We start from the raw sequence: 11,498 nt of genomic DNA, 5'->3' as shown, positions 1-11,498 counted from the left end.
AGTTAGGAAATATGTATCTGAGGCCACATTTGAACTCAGGTCCTCCTGACTCCAGGGCCAGTGCTCTATTCAGTGTGCCACCTAGCTGCCCTGCATGAAACAATTCTGTAAGTGATATATAGCATGGATAGGAAGCAAAAGAAATTAGAGATAGGAGATCATTGAAACAGTTTAGGTGGGTGATAATAAAGACCTGAAACAAAGGCAGTGGTAGTGATAATAAGGCATAGGAAAAAACTCCAAGAGATTTTGCAGAGATAGAATTTGCAAGACTTAGTAAATTATTTGATGTGAGAGATGAAAGAGAGAAAAAAGTCAAAGATAGCCTCAGGGTTTTAGACTTAGGTGAAGCATTTTGAGGGGAAAAGATAATGATTTAAATTTGAGGTTTATGGAAGTCAAGTATTATAATTGAATGTTATGCTTCAATCCTTTAAGGATCTATAATTTCATACTTGTGGGTACCTTCTTCCCCAATACTGATCTCAACCACCATGCCTTAGTAGACGGTTTAATGAGCTATTGTGGCCAAAATCATTCCTATTATAATGAGCTTCTCTAAATTTAGCTAGATTCATCCTTACAAAAGACCACAAGCCTTTACTTGAAATCTTTCTAGTTTGATAAGTTCTGATAAAATTTCTCCTGCAATGGCAGGGTTTGAAAACTCAAGATCACCTCCGGGACATAATGATACATTGGAGTAGGACAATAGTGAAGCACAATTATTTCTACCTCCACTTACAATAATTTAGTTGATGAAACAAAGTGTGTGTGCATCAAACAATTACATTCCAATCAAAGCAGTAGCCAATTAAGAGCCCAAATGAGTGGAACAGACAATAAATATTCAGAGGAGGAAGACATCAATGTGTCTAGTATAGATTAACTCACAAAAGAATAGGCTGAGGACTGAAGGCTGACTAGAATTTGAATGGAAAGAAGCTGAGAGAGACCAAGAGACAGAGATACACCCAAAGGAGGGCAAGTGAGAGGGAGAGGGAGAGGGAGAGAGTCTTTCAGTTAAGATAAACAAGGCTAGGGAGGTGAGAATAAACACAGTATAAACACAGAACATTCCACTCACACAATGGTGAGACGGTATAATTAATTGGCCTTAAATGGGTGAAACTTTTCTCAAGACCTAAAACACACACAGCACTTGACCCCAATTATTCTTTAGTTGTTTCTGAACCTGACAGGGTAAAAGAAAGAAACCCTGGAGGGGACAACATTCTGGAATAGTCTGGGTAGACAGACTGGTGAAAACAGACAGCAAACAAACACCTCTGATGTCATTTCTGTCTTTGTTATCTCTTTGAGAACTCACCCCATTATGCTTCATCTCTATTAAAAATAAATGAGATAATTTGCTTGGTTGCCCTTCCTCATTTCCTAGAGTATTTCCCTCATTTCTGATAACGAATGAAAATGTGCTATGATCACAGTGCATGACAGTATCTTTGAGAAAGTAGAAATTGAATATTTTAATTGTCATTTAAAATCCTTCATAATTTGATCCATTAAGGAGAATTTTTCTTATTGCCCTATATATACTTCTCAATGATACCTACACAAATGATATCTTCACAACTTTCTCTTGGTCTGGTTCTAAGAACTGAAAAGATGAAATGCTAAATTTGTATTAAGAAGAAAGTTGTTATTTCCATATCACCAGCATCTTGAGTAAATCAGGTTGCTTTCTCCACTTATTTGCCTCATTTTCAAAAAAAAAACCCATTAGTTTTCATTCTTGGGTAACATTTTAAAAATGTTTGCAGAAAGAATATGTTAGAGAATTACTTATTCAAGTACTTTTTTAAAAAAGTTTTAGGAAAAGGTAAGATTTTAAAAATTTTGTCTATCTACTATTGACTTCCTCTATACACATCAAACTCCTTTGCAAGTGTGATGAACTGAGCAAACTGTGGTTAACTGTTTACTTTACTGAGATATCCTTCTCCCCTGATTTTCTGAGAAAATTGATATTTTTGTTTTTTCTCTTTCATTCTTCCCAATGGCCTTAAAAGTTTCAGTGTCCCTCATTCTCATGGCTAACTTATGCCTTTGATTTCATCATCTACTCCTTTTCTAGGACCATTCTCCACTGATCATTCTCTCAGCTCTCTACTGGTCCTCTTACCTAAATAAATTCTTCTAATTAAGCTCCTTCAGGACCTCAAATTATTTCTGAGCCTTGCAAGTGTTGGTGTCACACACACACACACACACACACACACACACACACTCACACACACACATGCACTGCAAATAAACAAAAGATAACCATAGCTATTGACATATTCTTCCTTGCTTATTTCATTCATTTCTGTGGCATCAATTAATATCACCAGCTGAATCTATATATCCATTTCTACGACTCTGACAGATAAATATATCATAGAATCACAGAATCTTGGAAGTGAAGCCATTTTCAGTGGTCACCTCTTTCAAACTGTATCTGATTAGTAATCATTCCTTTTTCATTACCTCAGACAAATGGTCATCACATCTCTTTTGAAGGTAAGACTTCTAAGCAGAGAGAATCCACTACCACTTAAGATAGCTCCTTTCACTTTTGGACGACTTAGGTTTTGTTTTTTATTTGGAGTCAAAATCTGCCTCTCTTTAACTCCCATAAATTGTTCTTAATTCTGACATCTGAAGCCAAGAGAAGTGAATCCAGTCTCTTTTCCTCATGACAAACACCCTATCAAATACATCAAGATTAAATACCATGCAGCTTCAAGACTTGTCTTTTCCAGGCTAAACATCCCTAGCTCATTGAAATACTTGTGTAATGGCATGATCTATCACAATTCTGGACACCCTCTTCTTCCAACCTTCAGTTGGAAAATGCCCTTCCTAAAGTGTGGTGCCCAGAATTCCAAATATTATCTGGCTAGGGAAAAGTACAATTAAACTTTCATGTCTCTGATTCTTGATGCTATGCCTCTATTGATGCTGTCTCCATTTTCTTCCCGTCACCTTTTGCCCTCTGGCATGTCAGACTATTGACACATTTTTAGTCCGTAATTTACTAAAATCCTAAAATCAGCCCCAGTCACTGAGTCACCCATGACTCAGCAACCTCTCTCCTAGATCCCTCACTTCCCATGCTCTGTTCCCCACCTCCATCCCTACTCCTACCCACACCTCCATCATCACACTGACTTGCCTCAGGCCATTTCCACAGAATACTACCTTATGTCCACCATCCAGAACATCCATTTTTTTCACCCTTTTGCTGATTCAAATAAGGATGGTGATGCACTTCTTTGTGGAGCTGATGAGTATTTTCAGATAAGAATTCAACAGAAAAACAGCAGGAATTCCCTTACTACTGTCCAGGAGATCACTGGTGATTATGAAAAAAAGAAACTAGTAAAGGCATTCAAGGAGAAATTTGCCTGTGATGGTATTGTAATTGAGCATCCAGAATATAGAGAATTCAGTTACAGGGTGACCAGTGCAAGAACATATGCCAGTTCCTCCTTGAGGTTGGACTAAGGATGACCACCAGCTGAAGGTTCATGGATTGTAAGTGTTTGTGGCTCACTGAAGCTTAAGCAAGGATTTCCTTTCAATGAGTAGAAAAATTCCCTTCTGTCCCTTGTCACAATTTAAAAAACCTCACAGTTTGTATAATGCAACCATTTGGAATCCTCTGTTTAATTTGGACTTGTGTAATTTATTCGTGTAATTAAGTAAAAAGAACTGTGCTGTTTGGTCTTGCAGTGCTTCACTTAAACAGAAGTAAAGCCTGGCAGTACCCAGCTGAAACACAAATAATTTAATGTTTTAGTAAAGTCCAAGTAGCATCTGGAATCATGACTGTCCAGTGCCTCCTTTGTGCTTCTCTGCAGAGCTTCCCACCCATTTAAGAGAACACTAAAACCCTTGGAGTTGCTTTTGATGATGCTTAGAAGAGTAAATTAATGCCATCACCATCCATGTACTAATATAACCATAGCCTTTGGTAGCAGAACAGGGATTCCCCTAGTAACATGTATTACCTGAGTGGGTAAAAAGTCTTTTTGTTTGTTTGTTTGAATTATTTTTTGTTTTTTTTTTTTTTGAAAGAATGGCAGGAAATTTTATTTCTTGGTTCACACCAAGGTCCAGGGTTGTCTGACTAGACTATTTTTTAGTAGTCCCCTGCCTCTGGGGATGCATAAGCGGACATCAACACCATACTGTGAAGCCAACTTTACCTGAATTCAATTTTTGACAAGGGAACAAATTTTGACCTAATGCATCAAAACAGTCAAGATAGGAACTAAAGAGTCTGAAACTTACTAGTTACAACTACCTAGTGCCATACAAACAAACAGACTGATTTGGTTTGATTTTTTTCTTTGCTTCTTTCTTTCTTCTTTCTTTTTTTTTAGTTCAAATGTTAGATAATATATTTAAGTTCTTATTTAAATAAAATGTTTTCAAAAACACGAAAAAATGTGACAATCACAGGTCTGCTACATTTAAAAGTTGTATATTTTATTTACTTATTTGTGTAAATGTTTTTTTCCTCTAATATAATGTAAGTTCTTTGAAGACAGGGACACTAATATTTTTGTCTTTGTATTGCTAGGTTCTATCATAGTATCTTTAGGTGCTTAATAAATGCTTGTTGAATTAATGGATGACTTTAAAGATACATACGTTAAATGACATTATATTGTTTTTAACCAAAGTTGAAATCTGTTTACATCCCAATGCTCTTATCCAACATCTTAACTCTTATTACAAACCTGTTCAGATAGTTTTATGCTATCTGAAAATATAAAAAGCATGTCCTTTATGTTTTCATGCAAGTCATTTTTGAAAATAGTTAAGTAACAAAATACAAAACAGAAATATGTCTGACATTGCATTAAGCTTTTTATCTTGACATCAAGCCATCAATGACTACTCTTTGAACCTCAGCGTTAAAAAAGTTACAAAGGTACTATGTGTGCTAACATCACTGACATCTCTCATCTTGTCCATGATATTAGGAAATTTTGTAAAATACTTAACTAAAATCTCAATATATCTATCTATCTATCTATATATATATATGTATGTATATATATATGTGTATATATACATATATATATATATCAATAACATTCCTTCAATCTACCAAGCTAATAATTTTCTACTCCATCAAAAACAAAAGAAAAACAGGTAATAATAATTAGCATTTATATAAAGCTTTATGGCTTGCAAAGCACTTTGAAAATATAATCTCATTTCATCCTCATAAGAACCCTGAGAAGTAGGTGGTACTATTATTCTAATTTTACAGATGAAGGACTTGAGACAGGCAGAGTTTAATGACTTGCGCACAATCATACAGCTAGTAAATGTCTGAGACCCCATATAATTTTAAGGCTTTCTGATTACAGATCTAGCACTATAGGAAGGAAGGAAGGAAGAAAGGAAGGAAGGAAGGAAGAGAGGGAGGGAGAAAGGGAGGGAGGGAAGGATGTAGGAAAGAAAGAAAGAAGAAAGAAAGAAAGAAAGAAAGAGAAAGAAGAAAGAAAGAAAGAAAGAAAGAGAGAGAGAGAGAGAAAAGAGAGAGAGAGAGAGAGAAAGAAAGAAAGAAAGAAAGAAAGAAAGAAAGAAAGAAAGAAAGAAAGAAGAAAGAAAGAAAGAAAGAAAGAAAGGAAGAAAGAAAGAAAAACAAGTACACTAACTATCCCTTTAGTTTTGGCAGGAAATAAAATTCAGCTTATCAGCCTATATTCATTATTTTAGTCTTTTCTTCTTTTAAAATTTGGGGCATTGAACTTCTTTTCATTGTGAGGCTCTTCTTGCTTTTTTCCATGATTATTTTTCCAAAAATCATTGATGGCAGATCAACAATCCCATATATTATTTCTAATACTGAGCAATGGAGTTCCTCCAGACCTGGTGACTTGAAGTCATTGAGGCAGAAAGTATTCTCTTGGTATATTCCTACTTTTCACCTTCATCATAAACATTTTTTATTTTTCCCTTCCCAATCTGAAACTCATTTTACTTGGAGAAGGAAGAGGAAGAAGAAAAACTATATAGATAAAGGAAGAGGAAGAGGTAGAAGAAATTCTGCTTTCTTTCTGCCTCTATTATGATCATCCACCCCAAGTAGGAGTCTCATCCTACATTAATTTACTCTTGACATCAAACAGGGCTCAATGGCCATTTTTGTTTTCTTTAGGGTGAGTGATCAGCTTTAGCTCCTTCTGAGTTTTAGTATGATTGACATTATTATTATTGGTACCCTACCACTCTTTTGTATCTATCCCCATTTATCTTCCTTTGTTTCTTTCAGATATCCATGTCTTTAAAAAAAAATCTGAGTTGGTTGATGAGCTCCTTGTGAGTGTAAATAGCTCACTTCAGATAGTTTCCTTTTCTTTCCAATCAGAATCATTTTTATTTCTATCATCAGAATTTTACGCTCAGGAGCTTCTCATCCATTTTTGGCTATCATCCTCAAGACAGTTGTAGTCATTATACTATCCATCCTTCCTCAAATTCTTTGAAATTTCCTATCCCCAAATTCTGGGTGCATACTACACTGTCTGGTTTTCATATCATATATCATAGACACTAAATTGGAGTAGTTATCTCTACCTGTATGTTCTGCCAGATTCTCAAGCTGAATTGCTCTAAACTGAATTCGTCTTCTTATCTAAAAATAAAATCCACCACATTTCCCTACTTCCCAAATGTGTTTGCTATCATGTTCATTATTTCTTTCCATTGGGTTTGCCTTTTACTTTGCCATTGCTCTTTTCCTTATTTTTAATCAGTTAACAAGTCTGGTATCCTAACTCTACAACATTTCTTGCATCTACCTTTTGCTCTCTTTTCAGTTATTATCCTATTCAAGCAGGCATTACCTCTAGACTATTGCAATAGCCTCCTAACTAGCCTCTAAGTTCCAATCTGAATCTATGATCCTATTATAAATCAGTTCAGATAGTCGATAATAGAGTATAAGGTATTAAAATTGTAAAGGCAAAGAGTAGTTCTAGTCTAAATTCTAGAAGGAATATGAAACAGAGATTGCCTTTGGCTGGATGAATCATGGCAGATTTCATGGAAATTATGGCAACTGAGATAAGCATTGAAAAAAAAAAACAACCTTAAAGGCCATCTAGTCCAACTCCCTAATTTTACAGATGATTAAACTCAGACCTAAAAGGGGAAAGTAACTTATCTAAGGACATAATGGTGCTAAGTAACAGAGCTAAGATTTGAAATTTAATTCATTCTAAGCATAGTATTATTTCCACTACACCATAATAATTCTATAAAATTTAAATTCCCTTGCTAACAATGTAAGCCTTACGCAATCTAGCACAATCCTTATTTGCTAATCTTAAAAAATGTTATTTCTCTTATTCATGTACTCTATTGGCCATCAAAATTGGATCATCCTCTACTCCCTAAATATGCCCTGAACTTTCATGTTGTTGTGTCTTTGTTCATGTTGGTTTCTATACTTGGGATGTCCTCCTTTTCTAACTTCACAAACTTAATTCCTAACCATTCACTTAATGTATGATTCAAATGCAATTTTCTCCATGAACCTTCCCCTGATCTCATGTTTCTATAATGTACTTCATCTTCAGTTATCACATAAACCTTTGCAAGCCATTTAACCTTCTTATTCCTCAGTTTCCTTATATGTAGAATGAGAGAATTAGACAAGATGGCTTCTGAGTTCTTTTCTAGCTTTAGATTTATGAGCTTTTATTCTTCACAACTCAAACACATTTATCATGTCATGCTTTGTTTGGTAGTTATATATCTGTGTTTTCTTTACTTCCTAAGGTCTAAGCTCATTGAAGGCAAGGATTATGTCTTATCTAAGCCATATATCTTTCCAAGCAACTTGGATTTTGCTCTGCAAATAGTAGGTACTCAATATGTTTTAAATAAATAAAGGAATGATATGTGTAATTTTACAACATTTCAATGATTAAAGTGTTGTAAGGAAAAGTTAAATGAGTTACATGAGAAAAGAGACAGTAAAACTATACTAGTGGGGGACACCAACTTTCCCCATTTGAAACGAGATGAATCCAATTTTTAAAATAAACAAGGAAGAAAATAAGTAAATGAATAGAATTTTAGAAAAGCAGGGTATGAAAACTTAATGTGAATTGGAAGGAATATACCTTTTTCTCAGTGTTACATGACACCTACACAAAAATTGATCAAGGATGAGGGCAGAAAAACTTCAAAAGCAAATGCAGAAAAGCAAAAATATTAAATGCATGCTTTTCAGATCACAATGTAATAAATTACATTCAATAAAGAGCTACAGAAAGATAGATTAGGAATAAATTGGAAGCTAAGCAAATCATAGAAACAATCCAAAATATCACTAAAGAGAATGACAATAAGACAAAATACCAAAATTTATGGGATGCAGGCAAAGCAATACTTAAGGGAAAATGTATATTTCTAAACACTTACATCTATAAAGTGGAGAAAGAGTATATCAATGATTTGGACATGACATTAAAAAAATAGAAAAAGAACAAATTGAAATTCCCCTAATAAACACCAAATTAGAAATCCTAAAACTCAAAGAAGAGATCAATTAAATTGAAAGTAAGAAAACCATTGAACTAATGAATAGAACTGAAAGCTGGTTTTATGGGGGAAAAGAATAAAATAGACAAACCATTAGTTAATTTGATTTTAAAAAATAACTGAAAGAAGAAAACCAAATTACCAGAGTGAATTTGCCACCAATGAAGATGAAATAAAAACAATTATTAGGAGCTATTTTGCCCAATTATATGCCAATAAATCTGACAATTTAAGTGAAATGGATGAATATTTTCAAAACTATAAGTCACCTAGATTAACAGAAGAGAAAGTTGAATACTTAAGTAGTCCCATTTTAGAAAAAGAAATTGAAGAAGCAATCAATGAGCTCCCTAGGAAAAAAATCTCCAGAATGATATGGCTTCACAAATTAATGATTTAAATAACAAATAATTCAAATACAATATGAACTATGTGGGGGAAAAAAAGGCAAAGGAGTTTTACCATACTGCTCATATGACACAAATATGGTGCTGACACCTAAACCAGCAAAAGAAAATATGGGGAAAATAATTATAGACCAATTTCCTTAATGCAAATATTATAAATAAAATACCAATGAGGAGATTATAACAATATCTCACAAATATCATACTCCCTGACCAGGTAGGATTTATACCAGGAATGCAGAGCTAGCTCAATATTAGGAAAAGTGTCAGCATAATTAGCCATAACAATAATAAAACCAAAAATAATCATATGATTATCTCAATAGACGTAGAAAAAGCTTTTGACAAAAGAAAACATTCATTCCTAAAAAAATCACTAGAAGAAAAGAAATAAATAGAGCTTTCCTTTAAATGATAAGTAGCATCTATCTAAAACCATAAGCAAGCATTATCTGTAGTGGGGATAAGCTAGAAGCCTTTGCAATAAGATCAGGCATGAACCAAGGATGCCCAATTTCACCACTGTTATTCAATATTGTACAAAAACTGCTAGCTATAACAACAAGAGAAGAAAAAGAAATTGAAGGAATTAAAATAGGCAATGAGAAAACAAAACTATCACTCTTTGCAGATGATATGATGTGATACACTTAGAGCAACCTAGAGAATCAACTAAAAACTACTGGAAATAATTAACAACTTTAGCAAAGTCACAGGATATAAAATAAACCACATAAATCATCAGTATTTCTATTCGTTACCAACAAAGTCCAGCAGCAATAGAAAGAAAAAGAAATTCTATTTAAAATAACTATAAACAATATGGAATGTTTGAAAGTCTACACGCCAAGACAAGTATAAGAACTATATGAACACAATAACAAAACACTTTTCATAGTAATAAAGTCAGGTTTGAACTACCGGAAAAAATGTTGATTGCTCATGAGTAGGCTGAGCCAATATAATGAGCCAATATCTTTGTAACTCAAACACCTGACAAAGTCCTTTGCTGGTACTAGGTGCTCCAATCTTCATGAATTTAATTATATTAGTCAAAGAAAGAGCAGTATCCCACAGGTAGATATTAAAATCCATCATAAATTAGTTAAGTACTTTAAATACTCTATTCTGATAATTTTTCTTTCTAGCCCTATCATTATTTAGGCTATAAGGCAGAATTTAGGATTCTGAGTTAAACCTCTGGAATTTTTGACATGTAGGTGCATATGTGTGTGTATATATATATATATATATATATATATATATATATATATATATATATGTATGTATGTACGTGTGTTTACACACACATTCGATGTGCATATATTTATATAACATATATACACTTGATGTGTGTATATATGTATACAAAAGTATGCCCCCATAACCATATATACATACACATACATACCTATACACGTGTGTCTATGTGTATATGTATATATACACATACGTGTATATATACCAAGCGGGGAGATATGCAGGGCTGTGTGTGTGTGTGTGTGTGTGTGTGTGTGTGTGTGTGTGTGTGTGTGGTATGCTTGATGACTCCAGTCTCTCAACATTTGGGGGTTTAAGTCTTGATCTCTGTTGTCCTGGTAGAAGGACAAAAAGATAGAAAGGAGAATCATAGATGATAGTAATGTAGAGGAGGTCCAATATGGACTTCTGTAATGAGGCATCCAGGAAACATGTTTCAATTAAGTTTTTTTGTATCAATAACTGTCCTAAGTGCAGGAGGTACAAATATGAACAAAAAGGAAGATAGTGTCTGTCATCAAGGAACTTACGTTCTAATGGAGAGGACACATATAAAAGGGAGTTTACAAAAGGAGGGGGAGAAACACATATAGAGGGAAAGTGGCAAAGTCCAAAGAGTCAAAAGCACATCTAGGAGGAGAATGATGTATGGCTGGTCTGGATACATATCCCAAATGGAGATCCTGGAAGGAAATTACCAGTGGGAGAAAGGGACCAGTATGCAGAAGGGATGTTCCAGGGTGACAAGACTAGGTTAAGAAGTGAAGTTTCAATTTAGGTATGGTGGTGAAGTCCAGAGAGTCAGAAGCACATTGCCAGGAGGAGAATAAAGCTTGGCCAGCATGGACCTATGCCCAAAATTGAAACACTGGAAGGAATTAATCCACGAAAAAAGGAACTTAGTATCTTAGAGGGATGTTACAGGGCGAAAGTCCCCAGGGTGCTAAGGGATCGCTCACAATGATGCAATTCATTGAAGTTAAATATTATGCTCAATATAGAGATGGGACTTGAAGATAAATGGGAAATATTAAATACGAATTCCAGTCTAGCAAAATCTAGGCCTGTGAGAGGAATAGGCCTGGAAAGACAAGTAGGTGAAGCAGTGAATAGGGCAAAAGGGCCTGGAGTCAAGACAAATTGAGTTCAAATTTTACTTCAGATACTTGCTAGTTGTGGAACCCTGAGTAAGCCACTTAACCCTAGTTTGCCTCAATTTCTTCATCTGTAAAATGGGAATTTTATCTCACTGGC

The 11,498-nt window shown here is 34.5% G+C and overlaps 1 pseudogene; it reads left to right on the top strand.

The window, feature by feature from the left end:
* Positions 1–3,207: 3,207 nt before the first annotated feature.
* Positions 3,208–3,544, top strand: LOC110198564 (eukaryotic translation initiation factor 1 pseudogene; annotated as a pseudogene).
* Positions 3,545–11,498: the final 7,954 nt, after the last annotated feature.

Source organism: Phascolarctos cinereus, unplaced genomic scaffold (assembly GCF_003287225.1).
Source record: "Phascolarctos cinereus isolate Bilbo 61053 unplaced genomic scaffold, phaCin_HiC Scaffold_726;HRSCAF=1367, whole genome shotgun sequence".
NCBI classification, from domain to species: Eukaryota; Metazoa; Chordata; class Mammalia; order Diprotodontia; family Phascolarctidae; genus Phascolarctos; species Phascolarctos cinereus.
Note: the sequence above shows the minus strand (reverse complement) of the source record. Positions and strands in the feature narration are given on the sequence as shown.